This window comes from Gossypium raimondii, chromosome 7, assembly GCF_025698545.1.
Source record: "Gossypium raimondii isolate GPD5lz chromosome 7, ASM2569854v1, whole genome shotgun sequence".
NCBI lineage: Eukaryota > Viridiplantae > Streptophyta > Magnoliopsida > Malvales > Malvaceae > Gossypium > Gossypium raimondii.
In genome coordinates, this window is record NC_068571.1 from 19440096 (window position 1) to 19465399 (window position 25304).

The 25304-nt window shown below is 32.3% G+C and overlaps 1 non-coding gene across 1 annotated transcript; it reads left to right on the top strand.

The window, feature by feature from the left end:
- Positions 1–19726: 19726 nt before the first annotated feature.
- Positions 19727–19832, top strand: LOC128042717 (small nucleolar RNA R71). The gene has a single exon (XR_008198230.1). It is a non-coding gene; the product is annotated as a small nucleolar RNA R71 (small nucleolar RNA).
- Positions 19833–25304: the final 5472 nt, after the last annotated feature.

Below are 25304 nucleotides of genomic sequence, written 5' to 3' on the forward strand. Positions count from 1 at the left end.
AGCACACAAGCATACACTAAACATATGTCAGGTCTAATTTCGATAAGATAAAGCAAAGAACAAATCAATAACCTATACAATTTTAAATAAACACATTTACCTTCCTCATCTTTATCAAGCTTTGTAGAAGGGCTCTTAGGAGTAGCTTGTGGTTTGAGAGTGTCCATCCCAAATGTCTTGAGCATTTCCTTTGTGTACATAGCTTGATTGATGAAGATGTCATCCTTTCTTTGCTTGATTTGGAGTCCCAAAAAGAAATTTAGTTCTCCCATCATACTCATTTCTATTTCACCTTGCATTAACTTAGAAAATTCTGGACAAAGAAAATCATTAGTAAAACAAAAAATAATATCATTAACATAAATTTGAACTACTAATAAATCCTTGTCTTTTCTTTTAATAAAAAGTATTGTGTCAACCTTCTCTTAACTAAAACCCTTTTCAATAAGAAAATTTGATAACCTTTCATACCAAGCTCTAGGAGTTTGTTTCAAACCATATAAAGCTTTTGAAAGTTTAAAACATTGTTTGAAAATTTTGGATATTCAAAATCGGGTAGTTTTTCAACATACACTTCTTCATTTATAAAACCATTTAGAAAATAAATTTTTACATCTATTTGATATAATTTAAAATCATTAAAGCATGCAAAAGCTAAAAGCATTCTAAAGGCTTCCATCCTAGCTACAAGAGCATAACTTTCATCATAATATATTCCATCCTCTTGAGTGTAACCTTGAGAAATAAGTCTAGCCTTATTCATCACTATGTTATCACTCACATCTGGCTTATTCCTAAAAGCCCATTTAGTAACTATAGTAGATTTATCATAAGTTCTTTTGTTGCATGTAAAATAACTAATGCAATTGTGTAAGTGTACACGTCATTCAAGTAATAAAGTGATAAGTAAGTATCGTCTCCATAGGGATCGAAAATTGGTAAGAAATTGAGTATGTAATTATAATACTGTTAATTATACTAAAATATCGTGAAATAATCTCGAGTGAATAAGAAACTAGAATAATGAATTACTGAAATTAAATGATCAAAGAATTGATATAGCAAGTAAAATGATTTGGCAATTCACAGAGAATATCAAAAGTATTTCTTTTGTTGAATGAATAAGGTTGGAATCATTTAGGAGAAATGTTCATATCAAGATAATGCCATGACAAAATATTGTCTAATCTATTATCCAGAGATTCACTACTGTGACCTGCCTTTTTCGATAGCTAGATCTTAAACTAAAAATCTAAGTTCATGTACGTCTACAGAACTTGGGATTGATAACTGCAATGAACGTCCTCTCTGTACAACTTGCAACATCTATGTCTAGAGTGCTACGAATATTCTGTCGAGTGTTCGCTTGCATCAAACGATTCAAGATCCAGTATTCTTAACCTTTTCAAAATTAAAAACACCTAAGAACACAACATACATTCAACTATGTCTAGAGCTTGCATGCATGTACTTAAAATATGCATAACTCGAATGTAATAGTGATATAAATAATCCCAAATCCTAGGCATTAAAAATGATAAAAACATTCACCCAAACAACTCCAACCCAAAAAAGTTATGGGTGGAAAAGTAAACATCAAAAGAGAATTATCCATCAACATTTCTCAATTAATTTCGAATCACAGAAAATTCAATATAGAAAAATAAAGGTAGAACTGCAGGAAGTTAATTCCACACTCCAGCTTCTCTTTTATCTTCCAATTGCATGGGAATCCAATATAGATTTCTCTTCCCTTTCCTCATGTCTATATTTTGCTCTCTTCTAAGTTGCTACCTTTTTTTTCTCTAGAATTCTCCAATGGAGTTCTTCTTTGCGCAGAGAGAGAGAATTGTTGTCACCAGTCCCTTTCTCATGCTAATTCTCCTCCTTTTTTTCTTCTTCTCTCCTTCTTTTATTCGATAGATCTACCCCACCTTAGCACACATTTTTCATTCCTCTTTCAGGTTGGTTTTTCTGGTACACGTCCAGCTGATAGAGAGTGACATGGATAGAGTGCTGAGTCATCTTCCCAAAATTGCCATGGCAATTCTGTTGGCAATCAATCTTACCAATTGCCATGACAATGTTTCACTTCCCTTATTTTCTTTCTGCATCCTCTTAGTCCTCTTCTTTTACCTGCACCTGTGTTCACACAGAACCACACCTTTCCTTCCCAAGTGATAAAAGTAACAAATAATGGCCAATGTAGTGCAATCCAAGCTTTGTTATGCAATGTTCTAAGAGTTATCATCTTTCAACTAGGGTTCATACTTTACTTCTCTCAGATTGATTTAACTCTTCTTGCATAGCCAATATCCAATATTCATCATTTAATGCTTCTTTGATATTTTTAAGCTCAATGCATGAGATAAATGCAACAAAATTACAAGTATTTTAAGAGAAGATCTAGTAGTTACCCCTTTCAATGAATCTCCCAATATCTTACCATCCTTCATGTAGTTGAATTCTCTTGGATGAGTGACTTCCCTTTCCTCTATTGTAAGCTCTTCTAGTGTATCTTGTGTTTTTTCTTGGATCTTCTCACTTGATGATTGATCCTCTCTTTCATTATTATTAAAAATTTATGCATAATCATCATCAACACAAGAATCTTTTCTAGGAGGAGGGTTAGAGTCATCAAAAACATGTATAGACTCTTCTACTACTAAATTTCTTTTGTTAAACACTCAAAAAGCTTTAGAATTTAAAGAATAACCAAGAAAAATTCCTTCATCACTCTCTGCATCAAATTTACCAAGATTATCTTTGCCATTTTTTAAAACAAAACACTTGCATCCAAAGGGATGAAAATAACTAATGTTAGACTTTTTATTTTTGAAAAGTTTATATGGAGTTTTCTTTAAAATAGGCCTAATCATTACTCTATTAACTACATAACAAGCGGTTTTGTGGCTGCCGTCCAAAAATATTTTGATAAATTATTTTCACAAGGCATGGTTCTAGCCATTTCTTCTAAAGTTCTATTTTTCCTCTCAACAACTCCATTTTGTTGAGGGGTTTTAGGTGTAAAAAAATTAAGGCTAATTCCATTTGAGTTGCAAAAATTTTCAAACCCAAGATTTTGAAATTCGGTTCCACGGTCACTTCTAACACTAGTGATAGAGAAACCTTTGCCATTTTGATTCATTATTCATTTTTGAAAATGTAATGAATTTTTCTAAAGCTTCATATTTAGTACTTAAGAAAAGAACTCAAGTAAACCTAGAATAGTCATCAACAATTAGAAAAGCATATTGTTTTCTACTCAAGCTAGTTGTCCTAATTGGACCAAACAAGTCTATGTGAATTAGTTGAATAATTTTACTAGTTGATATATCATTAATAGGTTTAAAGGAAACTCTTTTATGTTTACCCTTAACACATGCATCACAAACTTTATCTAATTCAAAATCAAATTTAGGCAATACTCTCACTAAGTCAATTTTAAATTGTTTATGCAATATGCTCGTGCAAGCATGTCCTAGATTTCTATACCATAATAAGTAATTATTCTCATTTTTAACAACAAGGCATATGAGTGAATCATGCAAATCTTCAAAATGCACCATATAAACATTTCTTATCCTATGTCCTACAAGTGTAATCTTACTAGACACAATGCCAACTATTTTACAACCATTATATTCAAAAATGACATTGAGACCACTATCACGCAATTGACTAATACTAAGTAGATTATGCTTAAGTCTCATTTCACTCCCTTGAGTCTCATTTCATGAGTGAGCAAAAAACCAATTAGCTCACCTAATGAAAGAGTCTCCAAATTTTTAGTTTCCTCTATGGTTGTAACTTTGGCATTCTAAGACAAAGGCAAGCTTTTAAGCATCTTCTGGACTACTTCTTCATTGGGATAGGTTCTTTTATAGGATTTGAGCTCATTGATGATGATGGTGAATCTATCAGACATAGCTTTGATGTCCTCCTCGGGCTTCATCATGAAAGTCTCATAATTGAGAGTGAGAATTCCCACCTTTGATTTCTTAACTTGATTGGTACCCTCATGAGTGACGTCCAATTTGTCCCAAATTTCCTTGGCATTGGAACATGAAGAAACTCTACTATATTCATCTGGACCAAGTGCACAAAAGATAGTGTGCATGGCCTTGGCATTGATCTGTATGTTTTTCCTATCTCCCTCATTTCATTCCTTCTTGTTCTTTAGAATTAACTTCTCTCCTTCTTGCTTTTGAGGAATGGATGGACCATCCATGATGACATCCCATACAACAAGTTCGTTGGCTTGTATGAATAACATCATTCTAGTCTTTCAATATGAATAATTTGCACCATTGAAGTAAGGAGGTTTATTAACGAATTGAGACTTGCCAACCATAATGGAGTTGGAAGAAGATGTCATCTTGTGCAGTTTGATTAGAAGAAAGTTGAGCTACCTAAAGGATCTTTTTTGGCTTGTTATATCGTCTTTTAGAGACAAGCTTTGATACCAATTGTTAGCACGATTAATCAAATTAAACTACCAATAGGGGGTGAATTGGCTTTAAAAAATTTGGTGGAAGCAAGGAAAAAATATGAAATAATGAACATAAAGATTTAAAGCGGTTCAAACCCCAATTCCTACACCACTACCTTAGCTTTCCACAACTAAGGATTTTCCCAAATTCATTAATTTGTTTAACCTTTGAGGACAAGGTTTAATATTACAACTCTCTAAAAATTTCTACCCCAAATCTTAAGATAAACCCACTCAAATAATTACAAAGAAGCACACTAAGAAATAATCCTAACAAAATTAGAATGTTTCCAAATTAAACACAAAAAGACAAGAATACACTTGAGCAAAAGAAAGACAATAAGAGCTCACAAGTGTGTACAAGAGAATTTTGGAAGTATTGAGTACAAATGTTAATTGATTGATGATTTTTGCTTGAAAATGTTTTCTTGTTGTCGTAAGAACTTTAGAAGATGGTACTTATACCTCCTAATTTATTTCGAATTGTTGAGGTTGTTGTGATCGTTAATAGAGCCGTTGCAAATGTGCAAACTAGAGCATTTAATACACCTGCAATAGCGAGTATCAAAACCAAATAAAAATGTATTGATATTTTTTTTGTAATAAATGCTAAATTTAGTGACCATTGGAGTTTAAATATCAATACCAAAACAATCGTATTGATACTTTATGAAAAGGTATCGATATCGTATTAAGACTTTGTAAGTTTTGGGGAAAACATAATTATCAATGCTTGGCCAAAAAGGCGTCGATACTTTTTGGCCCGAAGCAATTATGACTTGTTTGAAAGGTATTTTGACTTGATAAAATGATAAAGGACTTTCTTACTTAGTCAAAATCATTTTAACTTGATTTTAAAATTGTTATAAAAATTTTCTAAGAATTCAAAATAGATATTCAAAATTTTATCTCTTAGATTTCAAAATGAAAAAAATTCATTTTTTCAAATTTGTTCAATTTTAACTTTTATTTAGAAACAATTTCAATTTGTTATATCAAAATCTTTTATCAAATAAAATGTTTAGGTAAATGTCGAATAAATTGGTGTCATTTGAGGCATATTGGCATAAATGATTGAATGTGTTTTAAATATAGTAAGATGGTATGTTTTCTATTGAGTTTATGCATATTTAGGTGTGTCCAAGACACCACTTGAATTGGTATTTGGTTTGTGCATGAAAAAGTATTTGAAATACTTCTTTTTTGGTTATTTGACAGGAAGTATCGATCCCTTTTGTTAAAGTATTAGTACTTTACCAAATGAACAATACTTTTAAATGTATAGAATGTTAAAATGGTATTGATATCAAATTGGAGTATCGATAATTTTAAATAAGTGTCAGTGCACAATCTCAGCTATCAATACTAGTGATTATGTATTTTTTATAAAAATCGTGCAAATAAAAATATATAAAATCAATGCGGTATCTTCAAGCGAACAAGTCAAATTGTAGTATAGTTTTAGTGTTACAACTGAACACAGGGATGTATTCCGAAGATCGTACCCAAGGGAGGTTGAATTAAATCTAACTATATTTTCTCCACTAGCAGGTCTAAATAGTAATCACCAAAATTCATATTACGATAAATAAAAGAAAGGATTAAGATTGTAAAAATAAAAACTAACTACTAAAAACAAAGTTAACAATCTAAAATCTCTCAATTAACAGACATAAGATTAACTTGCTTCAGTTGTTGCAATTAACTCCAGAATTTGGGTTTTATTAGGGAATTAGTTAATAATTAAACAATATTACCTCTCGACCTCTACTGCTTAACTAATCGACCAATACACGCTTATCTCTTGACCTTACTTTCCTGACCGGGATAAATCCACAATTTACTCAATAAACTTATCTCTCGACCTCTTTTATCCTATATTACTTCTTAGGTTCATAAATCTTAGGGTTTAAACGAACATGAATTTATACCAACTAACTTTATTGGAAACCCTAATTCTTTCGTAATCACTCCCACATCCGCTTGTTAATCTCCCTATCGATTTGGCCACTCAGAAACACAAGCTCTATATTTTCTAAAACCAATTAATCATGCACAAACACACAAATAAATTAAAACAAGAAAATGATAGAAATTGCTTCGTTCAATGAACTTGATAGGCTCAGAATCACAAAATCTTTTGACAGTGATTGAGATATCATTGATCGCAAACAAGAAACGAAATTAAAATATGAGAAATACTTAACAACAAAGAGCAAGAAAATAAGTCGTGTTTTAAAATAAACTAAACTAAAATAAAACCTACACTACTAACTAAAACCCTAAAACGGCTTGGCAAAAGCTCCCTAAGCCTTGTCTCAACTTAACTATTTATAGACTGAGTTTAGCAGCCCTAATTAGGTCAAATATAAGCCTTAATGACATAAAATATGATTTGTGTTGATAGAAACACCCTCACTTAATTTCTGCGCATCATCACCCCTGTTTTGCGACACACAACGTCGAATATGAAATTTTGAATTGGTTCATTGTGTTGCAACTTCAAAAGCTTGTGTTACGATTCAGCTATAATTTCTGATGTTTTTGGGCCTTCAAAGAGATATCTTGCACACTCAATTAAATAATTAAAACCACCTTAAGACCGATATTAGCCCAATAGGCCAACTAACTCGAAATAATGCTTAAAAATGCTTATTTTTCAATATTTTTAATCTAAACTAAGAAATGTAAAAATGCAATAAAATAAATTAAAATGCCTAGAAAACAAGCCCGTTAAGTGTCGAAAAGTACTTAATCTGCCACTACAATTTATGGCAAATCAAATACCCTTATATTTAAGTTGTTGCTTGTCCTCAAGCAAATGAAAAAGAAAAAGAAAAATTAAAGGAAAAAAAAAGAAAAATGCAAAGATAGTGTACTCAAGAATGCTCCATACAAGAGACTGGATTTCAGCAATGTTAAACAAAATGTTATGCATAATCCTGTAATACTAATGCGATATGTAATTAACTCCCTATTTTTAATGTCAGACAGATTAGTTCAATAAATTACAAGGCAAACAAATTAATGAATGTATATCTACCTAACCATTATTACCAATGGCATGACATCTAAGTTCGTGCTGAGACCAAGAAAAAAGGATCAAGCGAGTATATCTTCTACTCAGAGTTTCATTCATGGTTCATTAAGAAAACTGATTTTGGCTCAAAATAAGGTACTAGGGAATTCATGCATCGGGTTGGCTTTTTAGCTCTAATGTATCTACCAAAAAATGCATCGAGTCAGCTCAGGGTTTCATTCATGGTTCATCAAGAAAATTGGTCGGCTTAAAAATTGTTCGAATTATAATTGGAGTAATTATAATTGTGCGTCGACTCCGCGTCCATCGCTGCCTATGTTGGGAAATGTACCCATATTGTAGTAAACATGTAATTATTTTCTATGTATTTGAACGATGAATGAATAAATAAATTTAACTTCACATTTTACTATTATGTCTTTTGTGTTTCTTTCTTTCATGTTTTGCATGCATAAAAAATTTGTGACAAGCAAATATTAGTACATTGATTGTCTAAGTTCAAACTGATTATAAGTGACACTGTAAGAACATTTACATTACGAAAAAGACAACTAACTTCAGTAGATAATCTAAACGAGTTTGTAATCCCGTAAAATAATCAAAGTGAGCATTTGATTCAAATGCTTAGAAGGATTATTATGTCGTCTACAATTCCAATTGAGGAGATGGCTAGTCTTGGCTATCAGAGCAGTTGACTCCACGGGTAGAGACATAGATGTATTCATTGGAAACATAATACATTAGACTGGACCCAAGATGAATTAATTTTGAATTCGTTTATGAATTAATTCACTTGTGACATTAATGGTGTGATTTACCTAAATTCTGAGTTAGGCATTGACCATGTGTATGTAACTCGTGTGCTTTGATATAAGTGAAGGCTTATGCTCTAAAGTTGATCGCGCCCATAGCCGGTATGTTGGGCACATGACTTATGTATGGCATGGTTTTACTAGCAACAATGAAATTAATAGGTCGATTAAAGAGTTAACAATATCCTCTAATTGGCATTGTATGGATTGATAAATATGGAACGTGGTCACGGGTTGCTTGTTCTCAAATGAGCAATCTATCATTCATTTGGTGATAATGATCATATTAATCATTAAGAAGACACAGTGGTGACAATGAGATAAAATAGGATTTTATTGAGTGAACATATTTAACTTAAAAGAATTAATGATTTCATATAAGGGTAACGCACACATGACGAGGTCATTGGACAAAACAGTTGGTTGAATTACTTTTTTATAGAGTATATAATTTTTTTTTTCATAATTCTAGTTCTTGTGGACTAACTCCATGATTAATTAAATTGTGAATTATTGGAACGATGCCTTTGGATATGATTGCAATTATTAGAGCCTAATTGTATATTTTCGATTGGTCATTACGATCACTCAAAAAAAGCTCAATTGGACTGCATTTGAGTTAGAAGAAAATTCTACGACTTTGGAAATAATTTAATTGAATCGATTTAGGCAATGTGAAATTAAATTAGGCAATCGTAAGAAATGTTCAATTAGAGATTTTGATTAAAGAATTTTCTTAAAAAATTAATTTTGAAAAATCTCAATGATTTTTGGGAAAATTCATTTTGATCAAGTAAAATTAAATTAATCAAATTAATTAAAATTTATATGATATTTTTGGAAATTAATTTTCAAGTTAGAAAATTGGTTCAATGAGTCATTGAACTTGAAAATTGGGCCCATGAACCCAAAACCAAGACTGAGACCCAAAAACTGGTCGAACCAGACCTATATCTGAATCTGGGCCAATGGTCCAACCGGTGGCTGAACCAGACTGATTGAGTCGTCAGTAGGCCCAGAACGAACTGGCTCGGGGTGCTGTAAGGGTGTCGCACCTACGATGGCACCACCAGACATGATGATGCCAGCGACGACAACGACGACATTCTGATGGTCGACGGGTGGTCCTTCGTTAGTTGACCAGTGGAGGAATCACACTCCACTTGGACCCTACCAGATAATTTGATTTCAGATTAACTATTCTAAAAATAATATTATTTTAATAGATTTAATTTAATATTTATCTTGATAGTATTTTTTTTAATTTAATATTAAAGTGATTATCTTAATATTAAATTTAATTTTTTATTTATCTTATAAATAAATATTCTATTAATTTAATAGATTTAATATTAAATTTAATCTAATATTTACCTTGATAAGTATTATATTAATTTAATATTAAAGTGATTAAGTTTAATCTTAATTGAACTCTCTAAACTCTCTCTACATAAAGAGAGCATTGAATCATTATTTTTCACACACTTGAATTCAAGAGAATGTTGTAGAGAGAAAATTCTCTGAAGAAATTATTTCAGAAGATTTCTAGAGATATTTTTCGTTTTTATAACTTGACCTAGAATTTTAGATATTGCGAAATTTCCCCACTGGCAATTTTGTGGAAAATTTTATTATTCGAAGCTAGCCCACACCTGGTAGACGTGAGTTTGAGCATAGTGGAGAAGACTACTTGGTTGAAACGTTCGTCCTAGACAAATAAAAAAGGTACAATTTTGATTAAGTGTTTATTACTTTAGATATCACAACCACGTTCTTGTTTTTGGAAAAAAATTAAAACCCTAATTTTTCCCTTAAACTTATTTTCTGCTACGTTTTCCAAACCTGTTTTGTCAACAGTCTTCCCATTGCCTCTTCCTGCGGCTGTCTTCGTAGCCCTACTACCTAAAGATTGGGTTGGACTTTGTAGGCTCGAGCTACGAAATTTGATTCCTTTTGTAGATGGGTGTTCTAGTTGAAACACTGTTTTGTCATATGAGGCTCGGAAAGGCTTTTCATCATCTTCATCTCCCCTCGGTCTCATCGGAATATTGAATAAGCGCATACTTATTCGGTGGAGGGCTAGTCACCCAAATGACATGCGTAATCGATGCCTATCGAGGACATCTCTTGCATCCATTGTATGGCCCACTCAAAATCTGACATGTAGGGGTGTTCATTCGGTTAACCGACCCGAGATAACATTAACCGAATAAACCGACCTTTCAAAATTTTTAACCGTTAACCGAACCGAAATTTTTTCAAAAAAATTAATCGAACCGAAATTTTTTCGGTTAATTCGGTCGGTTAACCGAAAATTATACATTTTTTATTTTTGGTTAAAAATTAACCGAATTAACCGAATTACTCGAATTACCCGAATTAACCGAATTAACCGGATTACCCGAATTAATCGAATTACCCGAATTAACCGAATTGAATCACTACATAATTAGATTATTTTTAGACTTTAGTTTTAGTTTTAGTTTTAGAATTTTATTTTTATTTATTAAATTATTTGTAATTTTTATGATTGGGTTGGGTTGGGTAATTGGGCTGGGTTGAATACTTGGGTTTGGATTGGGTTTAGGTGAATAGTGAGCCTATTTATATATTATAATTTTATTTATTAATTTTTTCGGTTAAACCGAAAAAATTCGGTTAACCGACTGGTTTCGAACCAAATTAATCGTTAACCGAAAAATCAAAAAATAATTAACCGACCCCCGACCGAAAAATTTGGTTAACCGACTGATTAACCGAATTCGGTTGGTTAACCGAATTTTTTCGATTTTACCTAAATTTTGCACACCCCTACTGACATGTACGTCAAATCGGTTAATTGGAGCTAGTTTTTGCTCTTCCACTTGGACGGTGACGGGACGCTTATCTTCTCCTTTCGGCGTTGGTTCCACTCCTTCACCTGTTTCCGCTACAAGTTAACTAATTGACCATACATGTTATACCCGAGAACGCTTTTTATCAGCATCACAAATTGCTCGGTGCGTGACGTAAGAACCTTCGCCCTTTTGCAGAGGGTTGTCACGAGATTGGGGAAGTACATGTGTAACACCCTATACCTAACCCGATCGTCAAATCCAGGCTAGAAAGTTCTACGCTCCAAAATTTCAAGTTTTAACCATCACATTCACTTAATACATTCCACCTAACATATTAATTAATTTCCAATAATATTTAAATTATGAATCAATAATTAACTTTGCCAACTATATGAAATTAATACAATTATATTTTACAAAGTGGTTTTCATATAAAGACAGTTTTATTTAATCTTAGAAATGTATCCTACAAACCTATATAATTCCGACTTATGCTTGACCCTGATACTCTACCTCTGGGTCACCCCACTGTATCATATTACAACAAAAAGCCATTCTGCCTGAGCTCTACGTTTTCTGGCCTGGTCCTTTCACGAACTCTTGAATTTCCCTTGATACCTGCAATACATAATGACACATATGTAAGTTCAAAAGAACTTAGTGAGTTATCCATACCTTGCATCAACAAAATGCTAATAAGCTGGTGATTCATGATTTAGAATTAAAGTCTGATTGTCTGGACTAGGATGGTTTGCCAATCTCATTGGCGTATTATCCACTTCACACAGGCTGACTCACTTGTATATGCTACGTTATCCTCAAAACACCATCACTTATTTACTTGCACATCTTGGAGAACAATTCATCTTGCTAACTACCTTTGATCTATTATGAATAAGGGTTAGTATTCGATCGAGTCGAGTTGAATCAAGTCAATAAATTTTGAGTTAGTCAAGTTGACGAATCTTATTTTAGTAACCGAATTCAATTTGAATTTTTTTCAAATCAAACCAAATCAAGTCAAAAAATTTCGAGTCAAGTCGAGTCGAGTTTACGAATCCTATTATTTATACTCAATGTTGTGTTTACATAGACCGATTATTTAGCTAGTAGACAAAGTACAAGATTATTTAACTATATAAACAATATAATGGTTTTGCCTTTTAACTTAATGAGTAAACATTTATGAAAATGACGTAATTTTTCCTTTTAACTTAATGGTTTTGATTTGAACTTTAGAAAGGTAAACATTTATCAAAATAACGTAGTTTTTCCTTTTCTTATTTGGATTTTGAATAACTTGAATTGTGTAATTCATATTCAAGTTAAACCAAAAACTTAAGTTTTATTCAAGTTGATATGAATAACTTGATTAACTCAAACAACTCAAACTATTTAATTCAAAATTTGAATTAACTCAAATAACTCAAACTATTTAATTCAAAATGAATTTTTTATTGAGTTTTTGGAATCAAATTGGATTTTGATCACCCCTAATTATGGATGACTTGAAAATAGAAGATTTCATATTCGACTATCAAAGCCTTGCACATAAAAATCTATCACTTACAAGACTTTACAGATGTAATATCAAAATGCAGATAAACGTTTGACCTATTGTCGAATTATTCCTGTGAACTCTATCTTCATTAGTTACCTATGTGGATCCATATGCAACTACTTCTTTGATAGGAAACCTTTGCAGATTCTTACTTGCGAACTTGTGAAAGAAAACTCATGGATAATTCCCATAGCACACCTTGCATCAATGGTTACAGATAATTTAATAAGCCAAATCTTGGTGAATAGTTCTTATTGTAGATTGCTATTAGCAGCTTGTCCTAACAGACTCGGATTCATGTTACGATCCTCATGGATTCCTAATTCAGACCTAAGTTTGCGGATTCATGCTTTACGAAACATACCGACAGATTCATAAGGAAGACACCCATTACGGATTAATAAAAAGATCAACTCATCTCAATCAAGCTGGCAAATCTGGTGGTTTGTCGTATCCTGCCTCTGTCTCGCAATAATAGATAACTTATTCATAGTGGTACACTTTTAGAAATAGATAGCATGGGGGCGGAATCTTAAGAGCGAATCGCCTATTGCAGAATCCTATATGTAATATAGTCCTAACGGTTTATAATATCTTGCACATACGAACTTGCATAAACAGATAGCTCATTCTTAGCGGATGTATCAAACGGATCTCATATGTGTTGTGACATCAATGTTAACACATATACACAGATTTTCATACGCGATTTTATCTTACGAACCTCCATTGGAATATGCCACCTCGGCAAGTCGGGAAAATTCATAATGTGAACTACTTTGCAGACCTCTTTGGATCTTTTTATAGCCATGGATTTGAATTTATTCTTATGGCTTAAAGCCTTTGACTTCGTAGAGTCCTTTGCGTCCCATAAAGGGTTGTCATATACTAGTGTGCAGCTTTCTTCATACAGTCCGCCCAAACCTCTGCAAAACCACATATCATATATATATATACATTTTTTATATAGTCCGTCAAAACCTCTGCAAATCTTCCTTGTTAATTCCAACACTTACATGTTCCCCCACAAGGTCGGGGCATTCACCATTCACAGTTTGCATTTACATGTCATATTGGAGGCAAATCACATATCATTTTCCCTTCTCTGTCTTCAATCTCAATCACATTTCGACAACCCTCCACAACTCCGCATTCATACACATGCATTTCATACATAAACATTCAACCAATACTATTGTTCACATGACACATATTATGCCAAACATCTCATTCATACCTCCTAAATAAACTTACAACCAATCACATATTCTCATATTTACACATAGCATGCATCACGATATATCATCATTCGACCATAAAATTCATCATATTAGAATAGATGTTATAGACCCCACAAACAATATTAAAACATAAACATCTATTTAAGGCTTGAGTTCTAGAAGTCACCTGGAAGGTAACGCCAAAACCTTCTATTTAGCTTTATCCCTTGGCTACTTGAGCCTCCAGCTTACAAAACAAAATAATCATTTCAGAATCTCCAACAAAGATATTTCATCATCATAAAAACCAAAATTTTTCTGCATGTAGAGAACATTAAAATGGTTATCCACAACTTTATCCAAAACAGAACAGAATTGATGGATAGTTGAAATCCTTAACTTTCTTTCCTTCACTTAAATTCATAACACAAAAAGGTTAGAGAGCTTACCAGCTTGAGAAACCATCAGTTATTCATGCAAAAACTTTAGTTACCTTCTTCCATGCAGACCGCTCCTTAATCTTTCTCTCTTTCAACCAGACTAGTGGAGAAGATGAAGAAAGAACAGAAAGATGAGATAACCACCCCAGAGGATAATGTCTCTCCCTTATATACTACTCACGCATTTCCTTCACTGATCTCAAATTCAACAGCCAAGTGTACATGTCCATAATCATCACGTCTCCCACTAAGAAACTTTATAGTTCCAATGTGATCGGATTACCGTTGAAATCTAGTCTTTTATCAACCAGTCCACCAATTGTTCTTATTTGCACTAAAGCCCGCTCAATTTGAAAAATTTTAATTTAGTACCCAAATTCACTATTTCAGTTTGAACTTAGCATTTTGGGGGTGTGACAACATATCTCACTTCTAGCCACTAGTGCATTATAACATCGCCTGATATATCCACTAACCGATACAGACCAGTTGTCGCTGCAAAATAGAGTGAAGCAAAACCGTACGAAAGGTGGTACCGTGATAGACATTTTAAGTCGGAGAAACAAGGGTGAAAATAAATGGCATCCGCATCTTAGCCATCTGAAACATAATGGCCTGATTAAACTTAAAAAGTATATTAGAACTGGTTCGGTGAGTCCACTTGCTACACCCCTGGGTGAGATATCTCAAGACCGTGTCTATATATCTTCGTCTCGATACACCTTTAAATCAACTAATTCTAAGAAATCATAGACATAATATGGTGCGTTATAATACAAAAAAATTTCTCGAGGTGTGACCAATACCTATTTTCCCTGAATTGTTACATATATATGTATGTCACCCGGAACTTTGTGGATTTCATTATTCTTCAATGAAGCATAAAATTCATAAACAATTACGTCGATCGCCAGTTCATTTGGGGTCGAACAAAAATTATGCCTGTGGTGGAAATCCATTAACTTCTAAATAGTGTTTACACTTGATTAACAAGGGATTAAACCCCCGTTCTTGAAAGAATGTACATTCATTCATCTGTAAAGAATACTTTTCCACTTTTAGGTTACGAAAACAGACAGCATCAAAATTCGGCACTGCCTCTTGAATGTGTCGTGCTTTACGAGGTGCTATGTACAGTTTTTAATTAAACATAAATAACTATAAAACAAAACATGTAACAGATGAAGAGATTAGAAAGTCAAACCTCGATTCGATCGTGTTTTGCTTATTTCTGATGAGATCTACCTATCAAATAAAAGAGAACAATGCCAGAAAAGTAATGAACAAATGAGAAAAGAAGAAGTTACCAGCAAAATTGGCAGTGGAAAGCTCGAAATTGAAGCAACTACAGTGGAAAAGAGGTGTGACGACTCCTATTGCTCTTGGGTGCTCTATTTGGTGTTTTGAAAGTGATATTTTAGGTTTAAAACCATATAGTTTATATAGAAAATCCAACAGGCCACTCACGAAAACAGGGTCGAAATTGAAGAAAAATATGTCGTGTTGCAACAAAAGAGTACACGTATCGCGACACACCATCATAATTTCCCATAAATTTATGTTGAAGTGCTATGTCGTGTCACGGGTCTAGGCATGTCGTGACACAGGATTAAAATTTTTTAAAAAAATTTGGTTCAAAGTAACGCGTCACAACACAGGAGAACCTGTGTCGCGACACGACCTGGTATCTTCAAATTTTGAGGCTTTGAAGTGGACTGTCGCAACACAAGTGTACCTATGTCATAACACGTACTGTGATTTTAAAATTATTTAGGTCTGAATTAGTGTGTCTTAACACAAGGGTGCCTGTGTTGAGACACGTACTGAGTGATGTAAAATCAATGTTTTTTGGACTTGTCAGACTCAGTGGTTGTGCCTAATCACATTAAAACATTTTTAGGGTCATCTAAGCTCTATATTAATCTAATTCCTACCCTAATAAAAATTAGAAATCCAAATTAAAATCCTCAAAATCCAAATAAATGAAATTACAATATTTACAAGCATAATAAAATGTGGTGATTAAAAATATAGTATGGCTACCGGACTCATCTGGTAACCTGCTACTGTCTATCATCGCATTTTTTTCTGCCTCTTTCGATCATCGCAACTCGTCCATTGAAGGTCTATCAACTCCAGATCTTTCCATTTGTCTCATTCCTTTGGACCATTTTTTCCTGCACACATCACACTCGAAAAATACCTTTGATCAATGTTGTTAAAAATTTCGTGAAATAATGCAAAACAATCATTCCCTCATTGTTTTTCTAATCTCGCATCTTGGGAATCATAGTTGTATTTAAACACCTCTATCTCACCATTAATTTTCATGGTTAACTCATTTTTCCCAAGACCAATGGTTGATCTAGACGTGGCTAAAAATGGTCTACCCAATAGTATGGGGATCTTTTGATCTTCTTCATAAAATAGGACTACAAAGTCGACATGGACTATTAAATTTCTCACTTTAACCAACACGTCCTCTAGTAGACCTTTTAGGCATACTAATGACCTATTAGCTAATTATAGTGTTATCGAGGTTTTTTTTCAACTCCCTAATCTGAGTTTTCTATAAATCGATAGAGGCATTAAATTAATGTTGGCCCCTAAATCACAAAAGGTCTTACTAAAATATATGTTCCCTATCTATATTAGGATTGTAAAACTACTTGGATCTTTCAATTTTGAGGGTATTTTCCTAGCAATGATAATACTAAACGAAGCATCTTTGTTAATTTATTCACACTTTTTCAACTTTTTATGTCTTGACATAATTTCCTTTACGTACTTAGCATATTTCGATATTTTATCAATTAATTCTAAAAGGGGTAAATTAACATTCAGGGATTTGAATAGATTCAAAAAATGGTTAAATAAGGCCTTTAGGCCGATTTTGAATTTTTTTAGGCCTTTAAGTCGGTTTTACAATTATTTAGGGAAATAAATCGATTTTGAGGGAAAGCTCGTCCAACTGGGAGAGCTTTCCATAAACTTGTTTGGAAAGCTTGCCTAGCTAGATGTGTTTTTCCCTTAAGTTGCAATTTTTTACTTTTTTAATTTAATTAATTTCTTTGGTCAGATCGTTAAATGCTGGTAGTTTTGTCCTTAAGTCTCAAGTTCGATTCTTTTCCCACTCACATTTATATTTTTTATTTCATGTTGTATTAAGCTTCTTCTTTTTAGCTTCCTTAGTTAAATGATTAAATAATAATTATTTCAAGACCCAATTTTAATTCCCTTTTTCTAAACACATTTGTAATTTTTATTTCACACTATTTCAAATTTTTTATTTTTAATTAATAAATATATTGTTTTCAATTTTTATATTTTAATTCAATGTTTTAATTAATAACTCTTTTATTCATAAAATTAAATAATAACTATGTAATTATATAATAAAATATATACTTTACATATATCATTATGTTAAAAATATTTGAAATTAATAAATCTTTTATATATAATATAAACATCAACTAATTTTTTAATATATTTTTCTTTCTATATAATATTTATATGTCAAATATTTATTTTCTCCACGTATATTATGGGTATGGTGATTTCTAAAATTATAAAATCAAATAATTATTTCAAATATAATAATTGTTTTTATGTAAAATATTTCAAATATCGTTGTTTTTTATCTACATTATGAGTATGATATTTCAAATATTTTTATATGTGAAATATTTCAATTAATTATCTGAAATGTCGTTATGTTTATACGTAAAATATTTTAAATACACATACAAAAATATTTACTAATTTACTAAAATAATCATATTTTTAATAATTATTTGATTTTAAAAATAAAAGAATTATTAATTAAAAGATGAATTAAAATAAAAAATGGAAAAAAATATATTTGTTAATTAAAAAACTTGAAATAGTATGAAAAGAAAATTACAAATGTGTTTAGAAAATGGGGATTGAACCTAGGTCTCAAGGATAAAATTATTATTTAACCATTTAACTAAGGAAGCTAATATGTTAAAAACATTCATTAAAAAAAGAACAAGCTTAAAACAACATGAAACAAAAAATATAAACTTGAGTGGGAGAGGAATGAAACCTAGGACTCAAGGACAAAACCACCAACATTTAACCATCTAACCAAAGAAACTAATTGTATTAAAAACTTCAAAATTTGCAACTTAAAGGGAAAGTGCGTCCAGCTGAGCGAGCTTTCCTGACACATGTATGAAAAGCTCACCCAGCTGGACAAGCTTTCCCTCAAAATTGGCCTATTTTCCTAAATAATTTTAAAATCGGCCTAAAGGCCTAAATAAATTTCAAAATTGACCTATAGGCCTTATTTAGCCTAAAAAAACTTACAAAATTCGCTTCTTCCCTCTTTTGTTTGTCCTCGATCCTTAATAGGAATGGTATTTTCGTGGTCACAAGATTTGAGATTACTGGCTCAGCTACCAATTCGGCTACTTCTTTACTCGGCTCTTCGGGCTTATTGTTGTCCATAAATTCCTCGAAAAATTTCAGTGAATCCTCGTCTACATGTATGAGACCACTAGTGTTATCAAGGGTTTTACTTAACTGTAGAGAAATTACATTAACATGCTCTTTTCCATCCTTATGTGGATTATTTTCTTTACTAATGGGGATTATGGTACCAAGTTGCCTTTGCATGTTGCTCATCATCTCCATCATTTGGCTCATTTGGTTTTGGAGACTGTCTTTGAAGTTCATCAATGTTTTGAGTTAAAGCACATTCAAATTGTACTTGTTGTATATACATCTTCATTGACTAGGTCTCTCCCTCTATCCGGTCGAGTCATTCACCATATATAGTATGGTCATTCCCCATTGATCTGTCTTAAGATCTATGCACATGTGGGGCTTGGTACAGAAGGTTTGGATGGTTTTGCAATGTGTTCCCACTTCCTTGACTACCTCCCCACCTTAGATTTGGGTGATTCTTCCAACTAGGGTTATACGTGTTCGAATAGGGATTGTCACCCATATTACCTACTTAACTCATCTCGTCCGATTGGTGCTCTGAGTTTTGTCCACATTTTTGCGTCGACTCCATTATGTTTGGTTTAGAGGTTAATTCCAAACTGTTTAACTTCTCCAAAATTAACTGATAAGCATCCACCTTTTGTGTTGATTTCATTAGCATTTGTTTTCGATTGTAAGTGAACCTTTTGTTTAACCACATATATGAGTTCATAGCCATATCATCAATTATTTGATAAGCTCGCTTGTATGTGTGGTTTATGAATTCTCCTCTGGATACGCCATCTATTGTAGACCTCAAATTGTTATCAAAACCATTGTAAAATATTTGCATCTAGAGCCACTCTTGCATTTTGTGATGGGGACACTTCCTTAATAGTGACTTAAATCGATCCCATGCTTCGTACAAATTTTCACTTTCATATTGCTTGAATTTGGCAATCTCACGGCGAAGCTGAATGGATTTGCTTACCAGGAAAAAATTGTGTAGAAATTTTCTCGCTAATTTGTCCCATATGGTTATGGAACCAGGTTCTAATGAATCCAACCAATCAGCAACATGTTCACATAAGGAAAAGGGAAATAACCGAAGACGAACAACATCATTAGTTACTAGAGGAATCGGTTTAAGTGTTAATTTGGATCCTCCATCATGTTCCCTCAAAATTGCAATGAATTTTGGATCATTTGGATTGTAACCGTCTCGATCTCAAAATTATTGGCGTTGATCATCGGTCTTTCAATACTACCTTGCGCATCATCTAGAGTTGGTAATGTGTACTCACGTAACGTTCGGTGAGCCATCAGTAGCTCTCCATAGATCTGTTCCTGCGATTCAGGTGGTTCGTCAAAGAGTAGATTTTCCCGAGGCAAATCAGGTACCACGGGTGGATCATTTTCCATCAATTTGCGATTGCATCTCAAAATTCGCTCTGGATCAGGCTATGGCTTGATTGGAACGCTTCTACTTCGGGTTATAAACTGAAATCAGAGACAGAAAAGTGAAAATTAGTAACTAAAACTAAACCTTAATAAACAAAATAAAATAAAATTAAGAACTTATCTATAATTTTTTTTTATTTTACTTTTTATCCAACTAAGTGTAGAAAATAAAATAAAATTTAATGCCGAATCTTCCCCAGCAACGGCGCCAATAACTTGACCTCCTTAAAACGTACGAACATTTAAAGTGAAAATCAAGCAAATAAAAAGATATAAAATCAATGCGGTATCAACAAGAAAACAAGTCAAGTTGTAGTATAGTTTTAGTGTTACAACAGAACACAGGGATGTATTCTGAGGATCGTACCCAAGGGAGGTTTAATTAAATCTAACATTATTTTTTACACTAGCAAGTCTAAATAGTAATAACCAAAATTCATATTACGATAAATAAAAGCAAGAATTAATATTGTAAAATAAAAACTAACTACTAAAAACAAAGTTAACAACCAAAAATCTCTCATTTAACAGATAGAATATTAACTCACTTTAGTGGTTGCAATTAACTCCAAAATTCGAGTTTTATTAGGGAATTAGTTAATAATTAAACAATATTACCCCTCGACCTCTACTGCTTAACTAATCGACCAGTACACGCTTATCTCTTGACCTTACATTCTGACCAGGATAAATCCATGGTTTACTCAGTAAACTTATCTCTCATCTCTTTTATCCTATATTACTTCCTAGGTTTGTTAACTCTAGGGTTTAAACGAACATCAATTTGTACCAACTAACTTTATTGGAAACCTAATTCTTTCATTAATCACTCCCACATCTACTTATTGATATCCCCACCTATCTAGCCACTCATAAACACAAGTTCCATATTTTTTAAAACCAATTTAATCATGCACAAACACACAAATAAATTAAAACAAGAAAATGATAGAAATTGCTCCGTTTCATGAATTTGATAGGCTCGGAATCGTAAAATCCTTTGACAGGGATTGAGATTTTGTCGATTGCAAACAAGAAACGATATAAAAATATAAAAATAGTTAATAACGAAGTTGAGGAACAAGAAACTAAGTTGTCTTTTAAAATAAACTAAAATAAAATAAAAACCTAAAATACTAACTAAAACCCTAAAATAGCTTAGCAAAAGCTCCTTAAGCCTTACCTCTACTTAATTATTTATAGATTGAGTTTAGCAGCCCTAATTAGATCAAATACAAGCCTTAATGATATAAAATATGAGTTGTGCAGATGAAAACACCCTTGCTTAATTTTTGCCCATCGTCGCCTCAGCTATCATTCCTGATGCTTTTGGGCCTTCAAAAGGATATTCTGCACACTCAAAATAAATCATTAAAACCACATTGAGGCCGATACTGGCCCAATAGGTCAACTAACTTGAAATAATGCGTAAAAATGATTGTTTTGCAATATTTTAAATCTAAACTAAGAAATGCAAAAATGCAATAAATTATATTAAAATGCCTAGTAAACAAGCTCTTTAAGTTTCGAAAAGTACTTAATCTGCTATTACGATTTGTAGCAGATCAAGTATCGATACCTATACCCATATTTTGAAAAGTTTTCAATTTGGTCCTTCTTCATGTTCGGGTCAACTTAAGAGCTTTCGTAAGCTCAATTAAGACTCAGTTTTAATTGTGTATTCTATTATGCTTAGAATTAAAAAAGAAATTGGTGTTTAAATTGAATTAATTGATATGATCTGTATATGTTTGCTTCGGTAAATGTAGTAGCATCCTGTAGCTTAGGTCTGGCAACTGGACTAAGTAAGGGGTGTTACACATTTTACATAGTTTGACTTTGACTTGGTTTTAATTTAAAATGTGTTAAAAAGGGATAATTTGTCAAAGATTTCATCCCCTTTCAACCCTACCAATCAGCTCCCTTCTCGGCTATGGACAATTCTCTTTCTGCTTGATTTTCTTGCATTTTCTCAAATCAACCCCAAAATTCTTCGACCCACTCTGATTTCTCGCCAAAATCAAGTAGCTAACCATCTTCTAAACCTATTTTCACCATCAATCTCTCCATTTACAAACTAAGGTTCTTGGAATTAGGGAGATAAAGTTAAAGTTGGAGAGAGAAAGTTTTAATCAAGGTAAAAAAATATTGTTTTCTTCATCTCCACCTTAATTATTTGAGATATTTAGTGTAAGAATGTTACTTGGATGCATAAATTTACATTTTGTTTACTTGGTTGTGTTGAAAAAATAAGGAGTTGGTGGAAAAGAGGACTAGTAGTATAAGGTTAATTGAATCCAAGTGTGTGATAGCATAGAAAAGCCTTTATTTGATTTTTGGCGCATCCAAAAGGTAAGTACCAATGTATTTACTTACATTACCTTTAATAACATAAATATGTGTTTGGGATAAATTGTGAAATAAACGATTAAAAGGAAATTTTGTATTAATATGTGATTATACAATGTTGATGTGTTGAGAAATTTGAAAGGAATTATAATGTAGGCAATTTTGGCTTGAATCTTATAAAATGAGATTTATTTTATAATTTGAATATTTAGATGTCATGGTATGATTTTTATTGTTGGGATGAACATATATGTTAAACTGTTCTTGAAAGTGAAATGGTCAATATGACATTGAAACACGGTTAAAAGAAAATAAGGTATAAAATGATAAGAATGAATTATGAAAATAGGCAAACATGTACTATGGAAATCAAAAGATAATGGATTCCTTAAGAAACATTTAAATGTGATCAAATTCTTTGGTATTGAGAATTATATGTGATATATTGACTAATAAAGTATATAATATGATGACATGGTTACCTAGAGAGTGTGTGAAATTGAAGTAACAATAGACAAGATTGCTCAACGAGCATGTAACACCCCTCACCTGACCCAATCGCCAAATCCAAGATAATGAGATATCATATATATTGCCAGAGCAACTACAATTTCAAAATAAATGAGCTTAAGAAAATCATTAGGTTCAATACTTATTTATAATATGTTATTTAATCAAACCCAGGTTATAATCAAGCTTACAAAAGCTCTTGAGAAAAATCGATGTTAATTGAAGGATTAAAATGTAAAGTTTTCACAATAAAAGGATGATGTCACAACCATGAGGGAATCTATAATCCCCTAAACCCGGCCTAGACGTTATGGCTAAATCTTGAAGATCACATTGGCCATGTTAATGGCGCAGAAAACATTTACTATTTTCTCTCAATAATCGTCCTTAATTTAAAAACGTCATCTTGAGTTACTTTAAGAAAGGCCTAATATTGTCTATAAATTTTCTTTTGAAAGAATTCGTCGAAATTGTCTTTCTTTTAGAAAAATTAAAGTATTAGTTTTCAGAAAATGTCATTTTTCAGTTAAAACATTGCAACGAACATTTTATATATTTAAAACTTGTTCGTCATTTTGAAACTGTAGATTTAATATAACTTGTATACCATCAGTTTCGTAAGAAAGAATGTTGCGTTTTGAAATGTTGCGTTTTGAAAATAGAGTATTGAGTTTGAAAACACTACCGTTGAGCTGGATTAACCTTATTGTGAAAAAAATCCATCATTTAATTATTATTTTATAAAACCTCTTAATTACTAGTTTAAAACGTACATCATGCAAAACCATCCAAAAACCACGAAAAATTCGAAGTCCAAAAGAAAGTCTCAAACCAAAGTCCACAGAAATAATAACACACCCAAAGTATATCAAATACCAAATAAATAAATTTTTCTAAAAACGACCGAGAGCACCTCCGTAAGCTGAGCCCATCCTAACCTCGATTATTATTTGGAAAATCAGAATTTAAAGGGGTGAGCTTAAAATCCCAGTGTGGGTTACAAATCACAATAACATAATTTAACACATAACAACATTAGTTTAACCAGATCATAGACATACTAAATTTTCAATCACAGAATCACATTTATCATAATCCATAGTGACGATGTCAATGCAACACATTTTTAGAAATCGATGCAGATTTTCAAAAAACAGATCCTACCCATCTCTACTACACACCATAATGAGTTTCCTAGAACTCGTCCATCCAATAACACACTAATATTGTGGACAAGCCACCAAATAGTGCAATCATGCTGCCAGAAACAGAATGTTGTGGTCGAGCCACCAGATAATGCAAATTTACTGCCAAATACAGAATATGATGGACAAGCCACCAGAAATTTGCAGATAGACTGCCAGATACTTCCTCTATACACTTTTTCTCAATCCCATACATGTGATATGGCATACAGAACAAACTTTACAGTAGGCATGCTTTACATGTGACTCAGATCTTAGTAAAATTTATCACAGTAGCATGCTTAACATGCGAATCAGAATCAGATATATAGCATGCTTAACATGCGAATCGGAACATCAGAATATTAGCATGTTTAACATGTAAATCAGAACATCAATAACTCTATATCACTTTTATCGTACGTACATATTCAAATCCCCATATATCATGAGTATTAGGAATCACATATTATCACATTTAACAGAAAAATCACTAGATCACATAACAACAACATAGATCTGAAGTTTTAGAAACACTTACTCGAAATCCTCTTTTATCGGATTTTATCAATCCTTATGAATACTTAAAGTATTTGCCCAATATCACATTTCATAAACTTATTTAAACATCAATTAAACATTTCTCAAATATAAACATTTTATATTGATTAATTATAATATTATTTATTTAAATTAAATAGGTCCCCATACCTTCGCAAATCTTATCACAAGGATCTCGATTCCAACTTCTAACAAAAGAGTTTGATTCTTAAGCCACTATGGTTAAAACCATTCACACATATTAGAACGGGTTACTAAATAAATAAATAAATAATCCTTCAATTATATGATTCAGTAAAGTACTTACGTAATTGATCGCCTAATCTCACTATAATACAAGTAGTGTATGGATTCCGATATTTGAATAGAAAAATTTTAAACC